This window comes from Canis lupus, chromosome 5 (genome assembly GCF_003254725.2).
Source record: "Canis lupus dingo isolate Sandy chromosome 5, ASM325472v2, whole genome shotgun sequence".
Classification (NCBI taxonomy): domain Eukaryota; kingdom Metazoa; phylum Chordata; class Mammalia; order Carnivora; family Canidae; genus Canis; species Canis lupus.
The window spans coordinates 56992368-57017484 of record NC_064247.1 but is presented as its reverse complement, the minus strand read 5'-3'; the positions used below and the strand labels follow the sequence as shown (position 1 = coordinate 57017484).

The window sequence follows — 25117 nt, the reverse complement described above, 5'->3', positions numbered from 1 at the left end:
CCTGAGCTGAGCTGGGGTGGGAACACTGGTATTTGGGCCATGATGGTGCGTCCCTGCCCCCTCCCGGGACAGGCAGCATGGAGGGGTCTTTTTGTCAGAGAGGACAGTCCTTCCAAGTCTGTGCCAGAGAAGAGAACAATGACCAGGATACAGGCCCAGAGGATAGGGCAATTCTCATCAGGCACCCCAGGGTCAGGATGTGCCACTGTGTCAAAACCCAGGTGGCACGGATGCTAGATGTGACCTAGCAGTTTGCAAATAATGTGGCACATAGTGTGGCATCATTCAGTACATAATGCAGCATGGCACAACATGGCACGTCATGTGAGGGCCAGCTCTGGGCCTGTGTGGCTTGAGCATCCACACCCCTTCCCCACTCTGTGCCCCTGGTCCTCACTTCAGCTGTTCTGCTTCTCCAGCTCCAGGAAGGCTGCTCAAGTTCTGCCCGCCTGCTGGAAATGGCCTCTGGTGGCATCTTCCTATCAGATGACCTCAATTTAGGCTCCTGGGGGTGACAGGGACAGGGCAGTTGGAGGGCACGTGGCTCAGGCCCTGGGTCCATCTTTGGGCTGCCTCTTCCCTGGCAGGGCCTGACAGGGCAGGGAGCTCAGGAAGGCTAAGCAGGCACCCCAGACGCAGGCCCACTCATCCTCCTCCTGTGGTGCCACTGATGCAAGCTGTTTACCTGGCAGGTGCTGGTGGAGGTAAGTCCCAGTCTGTGGGGAGATGAACCCCCAGAACAGCCAGACGGCCCATCCCTGAGGCAGGGACCAGGACAGGTGTAGCATTCTCCTGAGCAAGTTGCTGTGATCCCCACACCACCCACCCCCTATGGTCCCTGCTCATCGCGTCTGCAGCAGAACGTCAGCAGGTAGGTGGTGTGCAGGTTGCCCTCACTCAGGGTGGGGAGCGTTGGAGTGTCAGGCCTGGGCTCAGGCTGGGGTGTGGGCAGAAGCCTCTGCCTGCATGGGTCCACAGCCCCCCAAGCCAGTGTGGCCTACCCATGCTAGGTTGAACACTGGAGCTGTGTCCCCACTTCCTGGCCTCAAAGACACCCCCAAGCATCCTCAGGCCCATTCGTGGCAGCTCAGGAGAGGTGGGGGGCACTGTGGGCAGCCGCACTCCAGAGTCAGGTGGGTGACTGTCCTGCTCTGGGCAGGCAGCTGGGGGAACAACTGTGGCCTCCTTGCCAAGGGAGCCACGCAGGCCAGAATTGGAAATGGGGCTGGGATGGGAGTGAGCAGTGACTGCCCCATGGGACAGCTTTGACCACCCCCCCTGCCCCGGTGGACGCCAGAGACTGCTGTGGGGTTGGAGGCGGAGCAGCCAGGGAGGCTAGGCTCCAGTTTCAGGCTGGAGCAGGCCAGAGGCTGGGGCAGATGGGCCTCCGCCAGGAGGAGCAGGGATCCGGGGCGTCTGTGGGCCTTGAACCAACAACCAACAGAGTTCTCCAAGCACTGCAGCTGCCAAGCTTGAGATCATGAATAGACCAGCCTCCTTGGCCACAGTTTGGCTCTTAGGTGGAGAGAGTAAAGGAGGCAGCAGACCTGGGGAAGCAGACAGGAAGGGGCCCTGAGAGCATCCTGGACACCTGGATCCAGGCATACCTCAAGTCCAGCTGTCTGCACAGAGACTCATACCCCGAGTGAGCCAGTTGTGCCTTTTCACATAAGCTAGTTTAAGCTTCTGCGACTTGCTAGCATGTGCGCATCTTGTGCACACCTATGGGCACACACATTTCTGGGGTGTAGGTGGGGAATACCACTCTCCTCAATAATGATTGCATTTTTCTCCATTAGAGAGGTTTGTATTTTCTTTTCTTTTTCTTTTTTTTTTTATTTTATTTATGATAGTCACACACAGAGAGAGAGAGAGAGGCAGAGACATAGGCAGAGGGAGAAGCAGGCTCCATGCACCGGGAGCCCGACGTGGGATTCGATCCCGGGTCTCCAGGATCAAGCCCGATGTGGGATTCGATCCCGGGTCTCCAGGATCGCACCCTGGGACAAAGGCAGGCGCTAAACCGCTGCGCCACCCAGGGATCCCAGGTTTGTATTTTCAACCAAGGTTGTCTCACTCCACGGAAAGCCTCTACTTGGGCTTGTCTGTGCACCCAGCATCAGAGCCATCAGATGGAGCCAGGCTTTCCAGCTCTACTTCTGTGGCCCTTCCCCCGCCATCTGCCTTGTAACCAGATGTGCCCCCCACAGAGAACCTGGCACAGGAGGCTGGGCTCTCTCAAGTTAGGAGTGTCCTGGGAAGGCAGCTCCACTATTTGCTGGAGCTCAGCCCTGCCCCCACTGTCCCAATGCACTGGGGAGGGCTCCTTCGGGGAGTGGCAGGAAGGCCTCCTGGACCTGTGTCTGCTCCAAATCTCAGGGAAGACATGCCCTGCATTTGCTGCCCCCTCACTTGTTACTTTCTTTCTTTATTTTATTTTATTTTATCATTTTTTTCATTTGTTACTTTCTGATTCTCCCTCAAGTTTTGCTGGCCCCCATGAGGGAATGTCTGCTTTGTGACCAAAAGTAGGTGACCAGGAGGATCATGGACCTGGAGGTCAGGTCACGAGATGCACAGGACAGGCCTGGGAGAGAGAGGGGCTGCTTCTGCTGCATAGGGTGAGGGTCCAGGGCTCCTTCACAGTCTGATGGCAGCATCCTCCCCAAGGCCACAAGGCACACTGTGCCTGCCATCTCAGGCCTCGACTTTCCTGGTCTCTGAGCTGCGTACTCCTCCAAGCTCTGCACCCCAATGCCGGCCACTCCATGGCTCTGCTCCAACTGTCACCTTTTCGCCAGTCATCCAGCTCTCCCCTTGTCCCTTCCAGTATACCTGCCTGCATCAGGGTGGACCTGGGCCTTCCTGGCACCCAGTGGACACTTGGGAAGTGTCTGCTGAGAGAAGCCAGGAGGGGCCAGTTTCCTCACTTTCCTGACCCCGTTCTGTCACCAGACCCTGCCTCTGGCAGCCTGCAGAACTAATTAGCGCTTCTTCTGGATTACCTACATTCTGCACCCTCATCCTCCCTTCCTTGTCCCAGTCCTGTCCTCTGGGGTAGGGGCCAGGGTGAAGCTAGGCTCACCTAGTAGAAGTAAAGGCAAGATGGCTACGATGTAGAGGAACAGAGAGTGCTCTGCTGGAAAGGAGCTGCCCCTACGGCTCCGACACCCTTTAAAGCCGGGCTTGGAGTGTAGCCCCTGGGCTCGGGTCCTGGTCACGTGCACAAATTGTTTGAATAATTCAGATTTAAAAAGACCTACTTTCCGGTCAGACCATTTCCTGCTAGAGAGCAGATGGAGGGGGGGCATCTGAATAATGCATTTGCACACCCTAGGTTTTTAGTGCAGGCTGGGCATTGAGCCAGGCACCAGGGCAACTGCTTTCAGCCTCAGGCCCTGCTCAGCCTTGCAGCCACCTGGCTGGCCTGGCCTTCAGCTGGTTGTGGCTCACAGGGTGCGGCTTGGACTCAGGACTTCAGGCTGATTTCTAAGCCACTTATCTAGAGGAGGGAGTGTCTACAGGAAATCAGGAGAAGCCTAAGTTCCCTGCCAGCTGGGCACAAATTCTCCTTGCTGTGGCAGCAGGTCCACCATGGGCCCTGGTTTATACCCCACTGAGGAGGGGGCTGGGCAGCAAATGAGGCCCAAACTTCAGGAGGCCTGAGCAAGAGGTGGTGGGAAGGGGAGGGGAGGGAGGGCAGGCTTTCCGGAGTGAGCCCTTCATACTCTTGAGGTCCAAAGTTCTCTGGCTGGAAGCTAGAAGTTCTTGTGGGCTCTTGAGAGCTGCCAGGGCACGTGTCCCCAGGGCTAGAGGGCCCTGCTACTTGGGGACTGGCCTAGGAGTAGAGAAAAGAGCGCTGGGAACCTGTGGTTTCTACGCATAGAAGGGGGTGAGGCCCCAGGCTGTGGAGGGATCTGGAAATATGAACCCAGGGCTCTCGCCTCCTCTCCTCCTGCCTTCCCCTGGACTTTGCCCTCACACTCTTCTCCATAAATATGTAAATGAGGGTTCTGGCCTGGGCTACAGGACAAGTTCCAGGGAAAGCACTGCCCTACCCCTCAGATCTACAGATTAGCTGGGGGCTCCAGGTGTATACTCACAACCTCACCTGGCCTATGCAGGCTCTAGCCTGGTGTTCTCATTTGCAGCCTTGCTCTGTGGCCTTGGTGTAACTGGGGATGGGCCCAATCAGGCCTACAGTGGTCTGTGGGACAGGGGAGTCCTGGACCAGCCCTGCTAGCACCCTAGCTGCCCAGTCAGGCCTGCAGCATGGTGACCACCATGGCCCTTGGGCAGGTGTGAAGGGATTCAGGCTGGCGGAGTAGGGATTCCGAGGATCCTCCGGGCTTCCTCTCATCCCCATGGGAGTACTGTGGTCTCCACAGAGACCACTCACCCCCATTTCCTTCTGCTCTGCTGCTGGCCCTGCCCTGCCTCATTCCCCCTCCTCCTCCTTTCCTGTCTCATTTTCCTTGTCTCCCTCATTTTCCCTTTTCTAAGTCCTGGACCTAAGTAGTCACTGAAGGCTGGCATCAGACCTGCTGGATTCAGAGGGATGTCTCTGGCCAGAGTCTTCGGCCTTGGTCCATTGCTTCTGTGACCCACCTGCCAGTGCTCAGGACACTCATCTTTCCAACTTTGCATCATCCACCTCCCCTCTGGAGCAGTGGGCAGCACTGCAGAGTCCCTAGAGCTGCCAGCCTTGTCCTGGACATAGTGACCTTTTGATGCCGACGCTCCCCACTGCCACTGGTCCTCATGCTGAGTCTTGTCCCTCTCATTCAGAACACAGAGCATCACTCACAGCCCTTCCACCCATCTCATAAGCTTTCCCTGAGGACCCACTGTGTGCCTCATAGCCCATTTGGTGGGCAGGGGAGTCAAAGTACCGTCTTTGTCAGGGTAATGGGCAAGGAGCAGAGTAGCACAAATTAATCCGTGTGAGGTCTCAGGAATGAGAGCTACTGAGAAATGTTACAAGGCACTGGAGGACAAAGGGGCAGAGATCCCACTGAAACCTCTCTGTAGAGGTGCCTAGAGGTTATGGTGGGGATCCTCCTGGGACGATGGAGCCACAAAGGCTGAGTGTGGATGGGATTGGTGATCTGTGTGTTTAAGGAGCAGAGAGGAGCCAGAATGCTGAACAGCGAGGAGGACAGAGGAACCTGGACATTGTGGGAGGGACAATGGAAACTGTCATGTCCACTGAGCAAGGCAGATGTCCCTGCTGAGGTGGGGACTGTGGTGGGCCAGCGGAGGTCAGAGTCCATGTGGGGTGGCAGCAATCAATCATAGGGGAGATTGATTACTTGGCAGGGGGTACTTCGTGTGCGTGAGTGTATATATACACATATGCTCATACGTACACATGTGCCTTAGCTCTGTATGCTGAAGCAATGGCATTCCAATAGCAGTGAGCACACCTGGAGCCCTGATCCTGGTTTTTATTTTTTTTAAGATTTTATTTATTTATTCATGAGAAGGAGAGAGAGAGAGAGAGGCAGAGACCTAGGCAGAGGGAGAAGCAGACTCCATGCAGGGACCCTGACGTGGGACTCGAGCCCTGGTCTCCAGGATCAGGCCCTGGGCCGAAGGCAGCACTAAACCGCTGAGCCACCTGGGCTGCCCTGATCCTGGTTTTGAAACACCATTCCCTGCTAAAAGGACCCAGAGATCCTTGCAGAAATGGCTGAGTTCAGGGCTGAGCAGGGAGGGTATACATTGAACCTGGAGCATTCTTTTTTTTTTTTTTTAACCTGGAGCATTCTGTACAAGGATGTGTACGATAGGGACAGGAACGATAGGGACATGCTTGCATGCTTGGTAGGAAAGTCCCAGAGAGTGGGAGGGGGAGAGGTGGGGAACACAGCCCACCTGGGTGGGAAGTGATGGGCTCCAGGCTGGAAGGATACACATATCTGAAGGAGAAGGGTCCTGGATCTACCTTGGGGTGAGGAGGGTCAAGGGCTGCAGGATCCAAAGGGATGGAGACCATGGGTGATTAGTTGTTGGAACTGGGGAGCCAGGGATCTGCTGGTGGTGGTGGACCAGGGATTGTTCCACTGATATTCCTGGGGGTATCACTGGCTGTGCATATATGACCGACGCTCACCTTTCTGCTCCCACTTGAGGGGCTTCAATTCTCAGCGGCCTTCCCAGAGGCTGACACTGTTTTCCGTAGTCACACCTCCCTGCCCAGGCGGCCATTCCCACCAGGAGCTTCTTAGGTTTGACCTCCTGAGACCACACTGCCTGCACCTGCCCAGGCTCACAAGAGCCCCACCGGCATCTCCGAGGGCTGGCCCTGTCCACCCCCCCACCCCGCCCGGTTGGCGGGGGTCCACTTGGCGGGCAGGCAGAAGCTGCCTCCGTGGTGTTGGACCCCGTCTGGGATCTGGTCAGCTCGGTTGCACCCTTACGCCTGGGGGCCGGCCTGAGTTGGGAATGTGCACGTGCGGGTAGCCGTGCAGAACGCAGATGTGGGTGCTGAATGCACGGTGCAGGGTGCAGATGTAGGGTGCCGAATGCACGGTGCAGAGTGCCAGGTGCGAGTACATTGCATGTGCGCGAGATGCGGGTGCAGGGCCGGGAGAGTTTCAGCTGTGATCCTGCGGCCTGTACCCACGTCCCCTTGGCTGGAAAGCTGAGCAGGACTGCAGTGGGAAGGCCCGAGGTAGCACAGAGCCTCGCTCTCTGCCCCTGGGGCCCCGGGAAGGGGCGGCCCCTGCCTGAGGGCCTCCGCGAGCGGGTTCCCCGAGGGCGGGCGCGGCCCCTTTAAGCGGCTCGCACACGCTACTGGGGTCGGCGCAGAGAGGAAGAGCGCGGACGTGCGCGCGCCGGGGCCGCGGCCCGGCCTGCGTGCGCGCGCGGTGTGCGCGGTGACGCGGCGTGGGGTTTCCCGAGGCTGCGGGCAGGGGCCGCCGCGCCCATCCCGATGGCTGGAGGCGTCTGAGGGGCGGACGGAGGCGGCGGCGGAGCGGGAGCGGGAGCGGGAGCGGGCGCGGGAGTGGAGCAGCCGCCGCGGGACCGGAGCGAGCTTCGCCGGCGCACCTGCCCGCAGCGCCCGCGGAGCGGCCCGAGCGCTTCCACCTCCAGAGCGGCGGCCGAGGCGGCTGAGGCGGCGGGGCGCGGGCGCGTCAGGCGGGACAAGGCACCGAGGTGAGCGCGGTGGCCCCGGCCCGTCCCCGCGACCCGGGCCCCTCCCCCGCAGTTGCCCGCCCGGGCCGCCCCGCCCCCACCCTCCCCGCCCCCACCCCGCGGCCGGGCCGAGCGTCTTCCTGCCCCGCCCGGGTGGGGTCGCGGGCCGGGAGCGGGCGGGGGCCCTGCGGGCTTTGGCTGGGGTCGGGGGCGGGAGCTCGGGCTCCGGCGCAAGGGTCGGGGGGACCGGGGGCTGGGGTCCCGGGTGTGGGTCTGTGGGTCCGAGTTCTGGGGTCTGGGTCCCAGGCCCGCGGTCCCGGGTGCTGGGTCCGGGGGTCCGGGCCCCGAGAGTCGAGGGCCGGGGTCTCTGGGCGGCCGGGCCGGGGCCGCGAGAACAAAGGGAGCGGCGGGCTCGTGCGGTGGGCTGAAGGCTCGCCCTTGGCCTCGGAGGGACGCGGTGCTTTCCACACAGCTCCTCTGGGGACTTTGAAGTTAGTGCTTGGTGGCCACGGGGCGAAGGAAGGGCCCGTGAAATGAGGAAGCTGAGGCGCGGCCGCCGCCGGCCACTCGGGGTGGACTTGAGGCGGACAAAGAGCGGCGCGGGGAGGGCCGAGCGGGGATGGTCGGCTGTGGGGTTGTAGCAAGAAGTGGGAGGCGGCCCCGCGGTCAGCCCGCTGCGGTCCCCCCTCGCCCGGTGCGGCGCCGGCGGGGCGGGGGGCGGGGGCCCTGGCCGGGGTCCCCGGGGTCCCCGTGCCGAATGAATGGCCGGGGCCAGGCCCGCTACAAGATGGCGCGTCGCCGCCGCTGCCATTGTCAGCCGCCGCGCGCGCCCGGCCTCCTGCGCCCCGATTGTGTTCGGGCCCAGTTAACATTATGGAGCAGGACCGGGCGGGGCGGGGGGGAGGAAGTGACCCCGGTCTGCGGGTCCCCCTCGGCCCGGCGAGCGCCTGCTGGCCGCCCCGGCGGTGGGGGTGGGGGCGGGGTGGGGGAGGAGCGGGGCCGACCCTTCCGCCCGGGTGGTGGCCGCGCTTGGACTCGGGGGACCCCCCCTCTCCCCCGGTATGCTTCTTGGAGGAGGTGTTTTATTGAGACGTGCCTCAAGTCCTTTATATTACACAGCGCGCGAAGTGGTATCAGCTGTATCTGCTCAATTCTTCTATGGAAGCTCCTCAGTTGGGATGGTGAGATCCATTTACTGGAGAAAAACAGCATGTGTGAATCTTTATGTTGGGAAGGAAGCTGCTGGGCAGCGATAGCTACGAATACTGAATTATACGTCAGGGATGTAGACTCCTGCATCTGTGGTTTTAGTTGGGGGACTTCTTTTTTGTATATTTTCATTCTACTTCCATCTGATTGCCGTGATCTCGGTATTTGATGGCTGAAGCAGCTGCTTATTAAATTATGAACTAAGAAAATGTGTACGTTGTTATGATTAGCAAATAAATGGAAGCATTAGCTTTGTAAAAAAAAGTTCTTTCAACTCTAGATACTGGTAAGGTCTTTAGAGAGTTCTTATCAATGAGAATTTTACATGAATTTTTTTGTTCTCAAATTTGAAGGTTTACTTTAGTCTTTTTTGGGAGTAGAGGGGTTCTTTATTTGAAAGTAAGGTTTTAGTTCGAATTCTGTTAAGATAGGGTCTATTCTAGATTCTTCCGGAAGGTATGTATTGCAACAAGAAAGTGAATAGGCAGTTCCTTTTTTGCTTCCTTACTAATATTGGGTGTGTGGGTGGGGACAGAGTTGGTGCCACCAACATGGAAACAGGTCTGAGAACTCTGCACAGCACAACTGGATGGTAGCTTTTGGCTCCGTCTAACTTTCTAACAACTAGAACTGTCTAGAAATGGAAAGCAACTGGAATGGTTGGTTAGAGGCCAATCTGTCAGACCTTGTAGGGTGTGTAGATGGGATCTCCCCCACCTTGAGGCTGGACTTCGGGGCCTCTGTCCAGCTGGAGACTCCAGGCTTACCTGTGTCTGGATTCACGGGTATTGTAAGTGCTACAAGTTTTTCTTAGCAGTGAGAATTTAGGAAAGCAAAGTAAAGTTTTGCGATTTTTTGCCTGTGGCTTATTCCCCTTTCTGGGGGGGGGGGGGGGGGAGGACCAGTGTTGGGGCTACATTTCTTCTGTTGGAATGATTCCAGAGTTTGCATGTCCAACTATGCAGTTCTGACTCAGAACTGATACTCTCTCAAATACCTCTTGGACAAAAATTACTCCTGCAGTATGATACTGGAGTTTACCAAGGGGCTGTATATGTATCCTCACATAAGTACTCAGCTGTCTAATGTCCCTTGAAGGACATTAATGATACCTTAATAAAGATTTATCTTTGTTTAATATTTTGAGTTCTGTTTTGAGAGGAGTTGAAGTAAGTTTCCTCAGATATAATTTTCATCAGAGAACAGGTTTAGAAGACTGTTAAAAGACTGCATAGTAATGTACTGTCTTTTTTGTTTTTTAATGGTTATATTTATTTGAGTGAGAGCACTAGTGGGGGAAGAGAGAGAGGGACAAGTAATCTCCCTGCTGAGTATGGGGAGGGGAGCAGGACCCTGAGATCCTGACCCCAGCCAAAGTCAGACACTTGACTGAGCCACCTAGGTGCCCTGATACTCCCTCCTCCTTTTTTTTTTTTTTTTTTAAAGATTTTATTTATTTATTCATGATAGACATAGAGAGGTAGAGAAACAGGCAGAGGGAGGCTCCATGCCAGGAGCCCGACGTGGGACTTGATCCCAGGACTCCAGGATCGCGCCCCGGGCGAAAGGCAGGTGCTAAACTGCTGAGCCACCCAGGGATTCCCCCAATACTCCTTTTTTTTAAGAGTAAAACTTAAAAGTTATTTTCAGATTTTTTTCATGTCTAGTGACTTTGATTGTAAAGCTTAAATCACCTTGGTAGACTTAAGAGTGACAGCCTGAGAATGGTACTGATTTTATAAGGCGTTAACTTATTTTTCAAAGCTCTGTTCTGTTACTTTTTAGTTTGTTAAAAAAATAAATAAATAAAATTAATTTAAGATTTTGTTTATTTGATAGCATACAAGCGGGGGTGGGGTATGGGCAGAGGGAGAAGAGGACTCCAGGTGAGCAGGGAGCCCAACAGGGGCTCGTTCCCAAGATGGTGACCCAAGTCAAAGTGTAAGGAAGATGCTTAACCAACTGAGCCACTCAAGCGCCCTGCTTTGTTAAAAATTTCTATGTTATCCATTGGTTTGATTGAAAAAGTTGTATTTCTCCAAATCACCTTGAGAAAGTTCTTCACGGACAGCCCGGGTGGCTCAGTGGTTTAGTGCCGCCTCCAGTCCAGGGCCTTATTCTGGAGACCCGGGATTGAGTCCCATGTCAGGCTCCCTGCATGGAGCCTGCTTCTCCCTTTGCCTGTGTCTCTGCCTCTCTCTCTCTCTCTCTCTCTCTCTCTGTCTCTCATTAATAAAATCTTTAAAAAAAAAAAAAAAGAGGTCTTCAGGATATCTGTAGACTTACCTACTATCAGTTAGCTTTTTATTTATTTTATTTTTTATTTTGTATTTTTTTAAAAGATTTTTTTTTTTTTTTAAATTATTCATGATAGACATAGAGAGAGAGAGAGAGAGAGAGGCAGACACAGGCAGAGGGAGAAGCAGGCTCCATGCCGGGAGCCCGGCACGGGACTCGATCCCAGGACTCCAGGATTGTGCCCTGGGCCAAAGGCAGGCACTAAACCGCTGAGCCACCCAGGGATCCCCAGTTGGCTTTTTAGCTAATACATTAATGACTAATGTTGATTTTATTTTAGACATACAGTATTGGCATTTATTATAGTTTTTTCGTTGGATTGTTTTTTCTTTGCCCATGTTGCTTTCTCTGGCTCATGTTGGTCTCCAAATTGGATTAAATTCTTACTGTCTACAGACTTTGGCCTTTAAAAGCATTAGTGGATTGGTAACAGATATTCTCAATGTTATTATCTGGGCTTGACCATATGGCATGCTATATTATTTTGAAACCTCTGTTAGCATAAGTCTAGTAAGACAATGAACAGGATCTTTTAAGCCTGGGAAAAAAGATTTCTGGTTTGGATTCATTGCTGAATGGTTAGAGAAATTATGAAGTGAGATGGGTGAGTTAAGTGTTTGGTTTAGTGAACATAGAATGAAGGGATAAAAAGAAGCTTAAGTTGACACTGAGGTCAGAGACACATTTCACAAACAGAAGGTGTAATGCTGGAAGGAAGGGCTGGTCTAAATGTATGTGGGGTGGGTGTGCATACATTGGCTAATGCAACATCATGTTGACTATTCTGGTAAAAAAAAAAAAAAATGAAGCAGCATTTCTTTCTAAGCTATGCATTTTGTTCCAGAGCTCTTATTTAGGAAATATAGGCAATCTATAGACATCCAAATTGGTCAGAAGAATGCCAAAAGCTTTTTAAACCTTTTAGTCCTGTTCTTGTGGTAGTATTTTGCATTAGATGCCACACTAATCGGTGGAAAGAAATTCCTGCTGGTTTCCAGTGATAGAAAAGCTTCTTTAATAGAGCAATGTTGCTTTCTTCTTTTCTTTTCCTTTTTTTAAAGATTTTATTCATTCATTCATGAGAGACACAGAGAGAGAGGCAGAGACACAGGCAGAGGGAGAAGCAGGCTTCCTGCGGAGAGCCCAATGTGGGACTCCATCCCAGGACCCCGGGATCATGACCTGAGCCGAAGGCAGACGCTCAACCACTGAGCCACCCAGTTGTCTCTGTTGCTTTCTTTTTCTCAGACTTAGTAAGTATTCAGTTATTTGACTTATTAAAGTTTTGGGGAAAGCTATTTCTACAAACATGGATTTAAAAGACCAGGGGCACCTGGCTGGATCAGGGAGAGCTTGAGACTCCTGATCTTGGGGTTGGGAGTTTGAGGCCCATGTTGAGAGTAGAGGTAAATAAATATATAAATAAATATATAAATAAATAAATAATCAAGTCAAGATTATCTAGGGTAATTTTTTTTTTAATATTTTATTTATTCATGAGAGACTCACAGAGAGAGAGGGGGCAGAGACACAGGTAGAGGGAGAAGCAGGGTCCATGCAGGGAGCCCGATGTGCGACTTGATCCCAGGTCCCCAGGATCATGCCCTGGGCCGAAGGCTGCGCTAAACCGCTGAGCCACCCAGGCTGCCCAAATTTTTTTTTTATTTTTTTAAAGATTTTATTTATTTACTCGAGAGAGGCAGAGAAAGAGAGAGGCAGAGACAGAGCGAGAAGCAGGCTCCATGTAGGGAGCCCAATGTGGAACTCAATCCCGGGACCCCAGGATCACACCCTGAGCCAGAGGCAGACGCTCAACCGCTGAGCCATCCAGGGACACCTGGACAAAACTTCTTGTCCCCTGATTTGCCAAATAGTGATAATAACAATAAAATACTGTAACTGGAAATTTGTTTAATAAGTGCTTATTCAGCACCTTCTCTGGTAGGTGCTAAGGCTATCAACTGCTGTAGAATGGGTGTGTCCCAGGGCCTCACTGAGTTTATAGTTTAATAGACAGCCTAACAAGGAGGTGCAAAGGAGAAATTCAAGGGCAGTAGGTTATAGAGACAGCTAGAGATCATGACTGAGTTGGATGTTTGACTGAGCCACCCAGGTGTCCCAGGAGTGAAGTGTATTTTAAGTTGAAACCCGAAGGACCCTCTGGTTGGAGCCTGTCTGGCATGCAGTTAGCGCGTGGAGGAGAAGGAAGGAGTGTTTTTTTTTTTTTTTTTTTTATGATAGTCACACAGAGAGAGAGAGAGAGAGAGAGAGAGGGGCAGAGACACAGGCAGAGGGAGAAGCAGGCTCCATGCACCAGGAGCCTGACCTGGGATTCATTCCTGGGTCTCCAGGAATCGTGCCCTGGGCCAAAGGCAGGCGCCAAACCGCTGCGCCACCCAGGGATCCCCAGGAAGGAGTGTTTGAAGCTGAGGAGGTGGTGTGAGTGTTTTTCATGCAGCCACCAATTAGCCTCTTTCACCCCCTATGTCTCCAGCACCCAGAACTGTGTCTATTGTGTGGTAGTGGTAGATGCTCAGTAATTATTATTATTTTTTTAAATTTTTATTTATTTATGATAGTCACACACACACAGAGAGAGAGAGAGAGGCAGAGACATAGGCAGAGGGAGAAGCAGGCTCCATGCACCGGGAGCCTGATGTGGGATTCGATCCCGGGTCTCCAGGATCGCGCCCTGGGCCAAAGGCAGGCGCCAAACCGCTGCGCCACCCAGGGATCCCAGATGCTCAGTAATTATTGAATGAAAGAAGGCACGGCTCATGAGGGATGGAAGTTCCAAAGGGCTGGAGGGTGGTGAGAAATGGACACTGAGGGTCAGAGCCTTAGGAAGGAGTAGTGCTTTTATCTTGAGGGCTCTTGGGAGCCTTTAAAGGATTTTAAAGAGGAGATTGACCATGGCCATGGTACTTGAGCTCAGAGCATGTTCAGATGAAGGAGGAACACTATGGCCATAGATGGCCATATGGGGTGCTAGTATAGAGAGGAAGGGATCCGGACTAGGATGTAAAGCTGGTGACTAGAAGACCTGATGGCTGCGTGGAAGGCAAGAAGAGAAGATGATCACAGTGTATGCTTGTCCTGGGCATCTGGGTGGCTGTTTGGCATTTACTGAAATAAGGAGCAGTGGTTCAGTGGAGAGGATAATGAGTTCAGTTTATGCATGTTGGGTTTGAGGACTCTAGGAAATCTTCCATCAAGGGTGGATCAGTCCTTAGGCTTTTGGCTCCTCTCCTTGAAAAGCTCTTCTCCTAGAGGTTGGTTTTGTACAGTTCACTGCCTTCATTCAGGTTTTTGTTCAAATATCCCCTTCTCAGAGGGCATTCTCTTATCTCCTCAGTCTCTGCCATTTTATCTTGCTCTGCTTTCCTAGTCCTTGTGCTCATCTCCCCAGTAGTTTTAAGCTCCATGAAGACAGGAATTTAGTTCACTACAATATTACCAACCTCTGAAACGGATGCTCATTAATTATTTGGATTTTGTTTTATTTTTATTATTATTTTTTTTTAATTTTTATTTATTTATGATAGTCACAGAGAGAGAGAGAGAGGCAGAGACATAGGCAGAGGGAGAAGCAGGCTCCATGCACCGGGAGCCCGATGTGGGATTCGATCCCGGGTCTCCAGGATCGCGCCCTGGGCCAAAGGCAGGCGCCAAACCGCTGCGCCACCCAGGGATCCCAATTATTTAGATTTTGTATATGTGAATGTGAAGCTCTGGAGAAGTGGTCTGGATGGAGGCAGAACTTTCAGAGTTAACAGTATTTAGAAGGTAATTGAAGTTTTGGGAATAATGATACTGAGAGCGGGGGGTCTTAAGGTATGATCTTTGGACTCCTGGGGGTCCCTGAGACCCATTGGGTCCATTGGGTCAGAGATACTTACACAGTAATCAAGATGCTATTTGATATTCACTACGTGGATGGTACAGAAGCAGTGGTAGGTAAAACTGCTGTTTCTTTAACACAAACCAAGGGTGTGGCATCCAACCAGTTATAGTAGTTATTGTAGTCATAGTATTCTTCACCACCATGAACTTGTGTTTAGAAAAATGCAGTTTAATCTAATGTCTTTGATGAAGTGTAAAAATTAATTTTTATTAAACTTTAACCCTGAATACCCATTTTTTCCTGTCTGTGAGATGAAATGGGAAGCAAGCAGAAAGAATCACAGTATCCCAGTGTATCCCAGAGTACAATAGCAGTCTCCTGGACAAGCGGCTTTGCCATAGCACTGAAAGAACAGCTGACAGAAAAGGATCGTCCTTTAGATGTGTTCTTTATATGGCAGATACTTTCTTGAAAATGAACGAAGTGAACCAGATATTATTTCAAGGAATGTAACTGACAATATTGTTGGCAGTGATAAAATTTGAGCTTTCAAATGGAAATTAGAATTTTGGAAAACTTGACTCTGCTATCCTGAGCTTGACAGCTTCCCAGTATTTAAAGACTTTTCTTGTAGGTGATACTTAGGAAATGTTTCTTTTTAATATTATGTAATAAAACGTGTCAACATTTGGAAGATTTGCTTAATTCAGTGAACTGATAGTTTCCCAATGGCCTGTGTGTGATGCTACTAACGCACAGATGGTAAAAGATCTATTCAGAACACAAGAATGGAATAAATCCTGTGGAATTTAATATAATGGTATTAAAATGAACTGACACAGTTTCAGATTCCACATCAGAACTTCCCTTTAGGAAACTTACCACTTGTCAAGTTTTGATGTAGTATCAAAGAAGGCTGTGCACATTTATTTGAAAAGGTTGTTAAAAATACTTCTTCCTTTTCCAACTGAATTCAGCTCTTCCTTGTTTAGGTGGACATTAAAGAAGTTGGGGCTAAAATGTAAAATACTGCTGCTCTTCTCATCGAATTATTTCTTAGTTATTTTTTAAAAAGATTTTATTTATTTATTTATTTGACAGAGAGCAGGCACAATCAGGGGGAGCAGTAGGCTGAGGGAGAGGAAGAAGCTGCTCCCCGCAGAGCAGGGAGCCTGATGCAGGGTTCCATCCCAGGACCCTGGGATTGCAACCTGAGCTGAAGGCAGATGCTCAACCGACTGAGCCACTCAGGCACCCCATTTTTTTAAAGCTAATTTTTTAAAAAAGATTTATTTATTTATTTATTTATGATAGACATAGAGAGAGAGGCAGAGACACAGGCAGAGGGAAAAGCAGGCTCCATGCCGGGAGCCTGACATGGGACTCGATTCCGGGACTCCAGGATCACGCCCTGGGCCAAAGGCAGGCGCTAAACCGCTGAGCCACCCAGGGATCCCCTAAAGCTAATTTTTATACAAATGTTCTTTATGGTAATATGTAATAGGTTTATTAAACATTTAAAAATCTTCTCTGTTTTATTTATTTTTTTATAAAAGATTTTATTTATTTATTCATGACAGACACAGAGAGAGAGAGAGAGAGAGAGAGAGAGGCAGACACACGGGCAGAGGGAGAAGCAGGCTCCATGCAGGGAGCCTGACGTGGGACTCGATCCTGGGTCTCCAGGATCATGCCCTGGGCTGAAGGTAGGCACTAAACCGCTGAGCCACTGGGGCTGCCCTCTTTGTTTTAATTTCAAAATAGTAAATATCCATAGATGTAACCCACAGAAACAGAAGCCCTCTGATCCTCAGTATTTAAGAGTGTGGAGGGAGCCTAAGAACAAGCTTTCTGAACAGCAGCAATTTGGAGATCAGGGCAGTGGTTAAACCCACTGGGCTACATCTAAGTTATTGGCCCAGGGTGCCTGCAGGCACCAGAGAGGTCCTCATCTGGAGATAGGCACTCTGTTCTGATGTGTCCATCTGCCCTCCTCTCCTTGCTGTTTGAGCATTATAGGTATAGGATATTGCCTTTTCCTAGGGAGAAGAACCCAGAGATTTCTTTAAAGGTTGAAAACCCAGTGGTGTAGCTTGACAAGAGGCCTTGGGACAGAGCCTTTAGGGGTGTGGGAGGGTGTGGCTTTAAGGGTGAGTAGAGGGCAGCCCAGGTGGCTTAGCAGTTTAGGGCTGCCTTCGGCCCGGCACGTGATCCGGGAGATCCGGGATGGATTGAGTCCCACGTCGGGCGCCTTGCATGGAGCCTGCTTCTCCCTCTACCTGTCTCTGCCTCTCTCTCTCTCTCTCTGTGTCTCATGTATAAATAAATAAAGTCTTTAAAGGGATCCCTGGGTGGCGCAGCGGTTTGGCGCCTGCCTTTGGCCCAGGGCACGATCCTGGAGACCCGGGATCGAGTCCCATGTCGGGTTCCCGGTGCATGGAGCCTGCTTCTCCCTCTGCCTGTGTCTCTGCCTCTCTCTCTCTCTCTCTGTGACTATCATAAATAAATAAAAATTAAAAAAAAAATAAGGGTAAGTAGAGGAAGAGCAGCTCTTAAAAGAATGATCAGAAGTTGGCAGAGTATTAGAATATAGTGTTAGAGCCTGGGATAGTCTTGGGCAGGGTTGGGTAGGGGTGGTCAGGGGAGCAAATTTGGCTAGGAGAAGTAGACCAGAGAATTCAGTGCCAGTATTCCCCAGGGCCTAGGATCAACAATGAGAGGCTCTGAAGGAAAGGGGTGGAGAGGCACTGAGAGAGGGCTCTTTTCTGCCCTGATTTTAGATAGAGTAGCTAGAGCATTGTCAGGTGTGGAGAGGAAGGACCCTATAGAGGAGAAGGCAGAGCAGCAGTAACATGTTTATTTAAGGGCAGAGCAGTGCCAAGGAGCAGCGGCTGTTGGGGCAGTGAGGAGAGATGTCAGCGCTGCCCTGTGGGAAGGATGTCTGTCAGGTGGTGGAAAAGACCATGCTGAAAAACAGGGCAGAGCAGGTCCGTGGTGGTTGCTAGAATTTCAGGTTTTTTCTTTTCTTTTTTTTTTTTAAAGATTTGTTTATTCATGAGAGATGCAGAGAGAGAGACAGGCCGAGACATAGGCAGAGGGAGAAGCAGGCTCCATGCAGGGAGCCTGACGCAGGACTCGATCCCGGGTCTCCAGGATCACACCCTGGGTGGAAGGGGGCGCTAAACCGCTGAGCCACCGAGGCTGCCCCTAGAATTTCAATTTTTTAAAAAGATTTTAGGGAATCCCTGGGTGGCTCAGCAGTTTTGCACCTGCCTTTGGCCCAGGGCGTGATCCTGGAGTCCCGGGATCGAGTCCCGTGTCGGGCTCCCAGCATGGAGCCAGCTTCTCCCTCTGCCTGTGTCTCTGCCTCTCTCTCTATCTCTCTATGTCTATCATAAATAAATAAATAAATCTTTTTAAAAAAATATTTTATTTATTAGTGAGAGAGCACGTGCGCGTGAGCAAGCACACGCATGAGCACAAGTGGGGGGAGGGGCAGAGGGAGAAGGACAAGCAGACTCCCTGCTGAGCAGGGTGCCCAATGTGGGGCTCCATCCCAGGACCCCAAGATCATGACCTGACCGGAAGGCAGATGCTTAACCAACTGAGCCACCCAGGCACCCGCTAGAATTTCGTTTTAAAGTCAGAGGTTGGGCAGCGGTTTAGCGCCACCTTTGGCTCAGATTGTGATCCTGGAGACCCGGGATTGCGTCCCACATCAGGCTCCCTGTGTGGAGCCTGCTTCTCCCTCTGCCTGTGTCTCTGCCTCTCTCTCTCTCTGTCTCTCTTTCTCATGAATAAATCAGTAAAATCTTAAAAAAAAAAATAAAGTCAGAGGTTAAAGTATTTGAGCAGCAAGCAGGAGATAGAGGATGACAAAGAGAAGCCCTAAGGCAGGACTGTGCTTGGATTGATAGTCTCCACTTGGCATAGATGTTTATACATATAAAGTATATTAGAAGTACTTTATGATTTCCCTGTTGAAATATATTCTTTCAAACCTTGGTATGGTACCTCCACATGGCATTCCTTGGCAGTAGATGTACTTTACTTTTGCTCTGTTGGTGATCCCAATGCTATTAGCTCATGTTTGTTGGGTGCATATTATGCCAGACACCACACTAAGAACTTTGTTATTACCATGTGATTCTCACATCAGCTCTGAGGCAGGTACTATGAATAACCCCATTTCACAGATGGCTAAACTGATGGGGATTAGGCAGTGGGACCCATATTTGAACTTGAGTCATTTGCCTCCAGAGCCTGTGCTCTAATTATTACACTGTTAGACCCTCTAACATGCGCTCTTCTCCCTTACTCTTTCATCTTGGAAGACTTGTGTCTGTTTGCATCTGCTTCTTCATATATTATTAAAGGGAAGACTCTTCCACTTGAAGACACTTAACGACAGTTTTTAGTTTCTTTTGAGGCTTGTTCTACCTTGAAACATGAGAAGGCCTTTTTTTTTTTTTTAAGTTTTATTTAAGTAATCTCTACACCCAACGTGGGGCTTGAACTCACGATCCTGAGACCGAGAGTCACATGCTCTTCCCACTGAGCCAGCCCCACACCCGTAAGATGACTAAGTCTTTTATAATTTAACCCTCTAGTTAATCTTGGTATCTTTTTCAGCCAGTCCCTGGGCAGGGGATCTGTTTCTACTGCTTCGTATCTCTGTCCTCTCCTTGTTCTCTTGAAGATCTTTGTTCCCGTACCCCCTCAGCCACCAATGTTGTTTTATAAAGATGTCCTTTTCAGGACACGTAAGTGGCTCAGTTGGTTAAGCTTTTGCCTTCAGCTCAGGTCATGATCCCAGGGTCTTGGGATTGAGTCCTGTGTTGGGCTTCCTACTCAGCGGGGCGTCTGCTGAGTCTGCCTCCCCCCTCCAAGTAAATAAAATCTTTTTTTTTAAAAGATGTCCTTTCCAGGAAATTGATTTTATTTTTGACATCTTTAACTTTTGTATTTTATTTTATTTTTTAACTTTTACATTTTAAAAATAAAATGTTTATTATAGAAAATTAGAAAAAAAAATTAGGGCCACAAAATGAGGGAAAATTATAATTTCTGTATCAGGAAATAACCACATAGGAATTTTTTTTTTTTTTTAATATTTTAGTTACTTATGAGAGACACACAGAGAGAAAGAGGCAGAGACACAGAGGGAGAAGCAGGCTCCACGCTGGGAGCCTGACCTGGGACTCGATCCTGGGTCTCCAGGATCATGCCCTGGACTGAAGGTGGCACTAAACCTCTGAGCCACTGGGGCTGCCATCACATAAGATTGTTATTACATTTTGAGGCACCTGGGTGGCTCAGTTGGTGAAGTGGCTGCTTTCTACTTGGGTCATGGTCCCAGGGTCCTGGGATTGAGTCCTGCATTAAGTTCCCTGCTCAGTGGGGAGTCTGCATTTCCTTCTACTCTCTCCTGCTTGTGGTCTCTCTCTAGTAGATAAATAAAATCTTAAAAATACAAGATTGTTACATTTTATTTACTATATATTATCTGTTATATTCATATATTTCTTTTGTATTGCTCATACATATGGGTGCAGAGATGTTTTCCCCAGATGGGGAGGATCACACTCCATATATAGGCTTTTTAAAAAAATTTTAAAAAATAAAAATAAAAATAAAAAAATAAAAAAATTTTTTTCATATATAGGCTTTTTCATTTTAATTTTTCTGCTTTGTTGCATTTTGTATATATTTCTGAATAATACTCATCTTTGAAAACATTAGTAACTATAGCGAAGGTCTCCCTTTTCCCTGTAGATTAGCCATACATGTATGCAGGATATCCTGATTTTGCTGATTCTTAGCTTTGAGGCCTTGAGTGAGTTACTTATTTTTTAAAAATTTATTTATGGGGCAGTCCCAGTGGCTCAGCGGTTTGGCACCGCCTGCAGCCCAGGGTGTGATCCTGGAGACCCGGGATCGAGTCCCATGTTGGGCTTCCTGCATGGAGCCTGCTTCTCCCTCTGCCTGTGTCTCTGCCTCTCTCTCTCTCTGAATGAATAAATAAACCTTTAAAAAATAATAAAAAATAAAAATTTATTTATGGGCAGCCTTGGGTGGCTCGGCGGTTTAGCGCAGTCTTTGGCCCAGGGCATGATCCTGGAGACCCAGGATCGAGTTCCACGTCAGACTCCCTGCATGGGGCCTGCTTCTCCCTCTGCCTGTGTCTCTGCCTCTCTCTCTCTCTCTCTGTGTGTCTCTCATAAATAAATAAATAAAATCTTAAAAAATTTATTTGAGAAAGAGCTTATGCATGTGTGTGCTCACGAGCAGGAGCCAGGGGGAGGGGTAGAGGGAGAGAGAAACCAGCAGACTCTCCACTGAGCATGGATCTGTACAGGGCTTGAGATCATGACCCAAGCTGAAACCAAAAGTTGGATGTTCGACCAACGGAGCCCCTCAGGCACCCCTTAAGCTTATTATTTCTGTCCCAGTTTTCTCATTTCGGGTAGTTGTGAGGATTAAATGAGATGGTGTAAGAGCTGGAATGTTTGCTTCCATTACCACTGCTACTTAGGATATTTGGCCCCTTTGCCTTCCTCCTTTGCTGAGGTGCTTCTCCAGGTGGACCCATTCTCTTTTTTCCTGTTCTCTTAGAGTTTTCAGGGGTTCTTGTGTTTGGCTTTGAAACAGTACTACTCTCTTATGTTCCTGTGGATGCTATAATAAATTATCAAATTGAGGGGTGAAAACAGATTTACTCTCTCAGAATTTAGGAGGCCAGAAGTCTGAAACCAGGGTGTTGGCTGGGCAGCTCCCTCTGATACTTCTTTCTAGCTTCTGGTGGTTGCCAGCAGTCTAGTTTTGCCTCTGTTTTCACTTGACTTTCTCTCAATGCGTGTTTCTACTATTATAAGCATGCCAGTCATTGGATTAGGACCAATGCTAATGATATTTGCAAAGACCTTTTCTGCAAATAAAGTCACACTTAGAGAGATGGACAGTAATTTTCCGGGGATACTGTTAAAAAAAGCCCACTATAGTTACCTAGAACTTCATCCTTAACCCTGTTCTCCTTGTTTCTAACTCCCTGTCTACTCTGTCCTTCCCTTCCCTTCATGGCCAAGGTTGTAAACAGAAGTCTCAGTTGCAAGTTGAAGAAATCATTAAAAGAGAACTCAAATAGAAAGGTAAATGTTATAACGATTCTCGTCTCACAGAACTGAAGTTCAGGAATAGAGCTGGGCTTTTCAGGTCAGGGATGAAAAAAAACATTTGAGAATTTCTGCCCATCTCCTTTCTATTTTCCTTGTCTGGAAGCACTCTGCTTCTGCTTGAGGTGAGAAAGCTCTCTGAAATGGTCTTTTTTTCCCCTCTCCTTTTTTTTTGTTTTCAGCATATCCTGTGTCTTGGCATTGAACTCAGTTGACTACCACCACCTCTTTAAAACACTCTCCTCTCTCTTAGTTCCTGGTTCTCATGCTTACCTTTTGTTTGTCCTTGGTTTTCTTCCAGGGTTCCTCTTTTGCATACCCTCAGTTGTATGGCATTTCTCAGTCTTGAGTCCAGGATTCTCTCTGTTCTTGGGCTCTGCTTAGGTGATCATTTCTGTTCCCATCTGTTGTCTGTTTCACATACTGTTTACTGATTGTTTTGATGACTCCAAAATTTATAACTTTCTCTAGCCTTTCTGACTCCTAGATCCATCCATAGGGCTTGTTCACCTCTCATCCCCATTCCTTTTGCTGTTTGCAGTACCTTGTCCTTAATCCTTTAGGTCTCAGCTTGAGTGTCTCCTCCTCAAATAGACTTTTCCTGGTCCCCCCTGTTCCTGGTCACATTGACCACAGGTACCCCTTCATGGCACTTGCCTCATGTGGTAGTGGTGACGCCCTGCCTCTTTTTCTCCCTAACCAGCCCAGGTTGGAAGCAAAGGGCACGCTAGTTGAGTTGTGTATGTGGGCAGGGTTAGTTCTTGAACCTGTGAGTCAGGACTCCCTTGGAAATGTGTCCATTTGTAAGCCCTGGACTTGGGGTGTTTTAGAGAACTGCCCCAAGTGAATCTGCTATATATTCGGTCAAGTTTAGGGACCGTGGCTTGGGAAACTATATAATGAGGACATGAACCTCTAGGCAGTTTACTTGAGAATGGGTAAGAGTTATTGGCAAGGCTTTACTTAGGTCCCCTATCAATGGGATTTGGGTTTGTGGGTGCTGCTATAGACCCAGAGATATGAGAAAGAGGTGGGAGAGGTTTCCTGGGTGTTTTTGGAATCAGAATAGAGGAGTCTAGGTTCCTTACACTGATTGGGAAGGCATTTAAAATGTGCTTTTTGAATCAGTAAGTGCCCATTGTACTCTCTGTGTGTTTCTTAAAATATGGGAACTGACCAACACACATTTCCTGTAATTTAAAATTTGACATATTCAGGAAGATGCTGAGCTGCTGAGGAGCAGGCTGCACTTTGAGGAAGTTCCTTGCAGCTGTGAAAGAAGAGCTTTAAAATAGCATCTCTTCTGGTCCAACATTTGCTCCCAGATTTAGATAATGCTAACTTAAAAACATAATAATAAAATTAAAAGCTTATAAAATTGTTGCAATTAATGTTGGAAGTCAGTGGGTAAATCATTCTTTTTTTTTTTTTTAAATACCAGAGTAGCCTTGTAGCCGTGGTTACTATACTTGATTCGAAGAGCTTAACAACATGTAGGTATTTATATAAAAAGTGCACCTTTTGGGTCTATGTTAGATTTTTAAATGACCATATATGTGTTGGTATGCAGCAGTGAGCACTCTGGTTGGAAGAAACATTGTGGCACTCCTGGAAGTAGTACATTTCTCCATCTCCAGTAAAAAGCTTTACTTTGCTTTTAATTTCTATCTTTCAGATCAGCCTTGTACAATAGAATTTTTTTCAGTGATGGCAATCTTTTATCATCTACATCTTTCAGTATGGTAGCTCCTAGCCACATGGGGCTATTGAACACTTGAAGTGTGGCTCAAGTGACTAAGAAACCTTTAGTTTTTTGGGGGATCCCTGGGTGGCTCAGCGGTTTGGCGCCTGCCTTTGGCCCGGGGCGCGATCCTGGAGTCCCGGGATCGAGTTCCGCATCGGGCTCCCCGCATGGAGCCTGCCTCTCCCTCCTCCTGTGTCTCTGCCTCTCTCTCTCTCTATGTCTGTCATGAATAAATAAATCTTTAAAAAGAAAAAAAAAGAAACTTTTAGTTTTTATTTAGTTTTATTTTATTTTTTAAGATTTTATTTATTTATTTATAGAGACAGAGAGAGAGAGAGAGGCAGAGACAGAAGCAGGCATCATGCAGAGAGCTTGACATGGGGCTCGATCCAGGGTCTCCACGATCATGCCCTGGGCTGCAGGCAGCGCTAAACCTCTGTGCCACCGGGGCTGCCCTATTTAGTTTTAATATACGTAAGTTTATAAAAACACAAAAGGGATGCCTGGGTAGCTCAGCACTTGAGCATCTGCCTCCGGCTCAGGGTGTGATCCCAGGTCCTGGGATCGAGTCCCACATTGGATCGGGCTGGGCTTGCAAGGAGCCTGCTTCTCCCTCTGCCTATGTCTCTGCCTCTCTCTCTGTGTTTCTCATGAATAAATAAATAAAAATCTTAAAAAAAAAACCCACACATATGGCTAATAACTACTGTACTGGATAGCACAGTCCTAGATTGAGCATCTGGGTTGCCATTAGTAGAAATTTGGGAGGTATGAGGAAAAGTCTCTATTTTAAGGGGGATGAGAATTTGGGAAATTGAAGCCCATTCAGAACTTCTATTTAGCAGTCCTTGCATATCGTAGTTAGGAACCTATATTGTGTAAATTTTGGGGTGTTTGTCAAATGTGGTTAAGTGTATGTTTAAATTTTTATTTTGAGAGAGAGGGCATGCATGCAAGTGGTGGGGGGGGGAGGAGGGACAGAGAGAGAGGGAGAGGGAAAGAATCTCAAGCAGATTCTACAGTAAGCATGGAGTCTGACACAGGGCTCGATCCCATAATCGAGAGAACATGACCTGAATTAAAACCAAGAGTTGGTTGCTTAACTGACTGAGCCACCCAGGCAGCCCTGTGATAAATGTATGTTTAAAAGAATAGTTTATATCGTATATAGAATTGGAATTTTGCAGGTCAAATTTACTTGAAAAAAACAGCTTTTATTTACTCATTTTATTTTTTATTTTTTTAAGGTTTTATTTATTCATGAGAGACGCAGAGAGAAAGAGAGGTAGAGACAGGCAGAGGGAGAAGCAGGCTCTATGCAGGGAGCCCGATGTGGGACTTGATCCTGGGTTTCCAGGATCATGCCCTGGGCTGAAAGCAGGAACTAAACTGCTGAACCACTCAGGGATTCCCTATTTACTTATTTCAGAGAGAGAAAGCACACAAGTGAGCATGTGAGCTGGGCGGGTGGCGGGGCGCAGTCAGGGGGGAGAGACTCTCAAGCAGACTCTGCACTGAGCCCAAAATAGGGCTCAGTCTCACAACTCTGAGGTCGCTGACGTGGGCCAAAATCAAGAGTCAGTGAGATGTTTAACCCACTGAGCCACCCAGGCGCCCTAATTAAATTTATTTTTATTTTTTGTTTTTATTATTTTTTTAAAGATTTTATTTATTCATGAGAAACACAGAGAGGCAGAGACATAGGCAGAG

The 25117-nt window shown here is 49.1% G+C and overlaps 1 protein-coding gene across 3 annotated transcripts in view; it reads left to right on the top strand.

The window, feature by feature from the left end:
* Nucleotides 1-6979: 6979 nt before the first annotated feature.
* Nucleotides 6980-25117, top strand: part of GNB1 (G protein subunit beta 1) — a 101316-nt gene continuing 83178 nt past the window's right edge. For all 3 annotated transcript variants that reach the window (XM_025427493.3, XM_025427491.3, XM_025427492.3), the window contains exon 1: nucleotides 6980-7161. The gene's annotated coding sequence lies outside the window, so the exon portion shown is untranslated. The remainder of the gene's footprint in view (nucleotides 7162-25117) is intronic.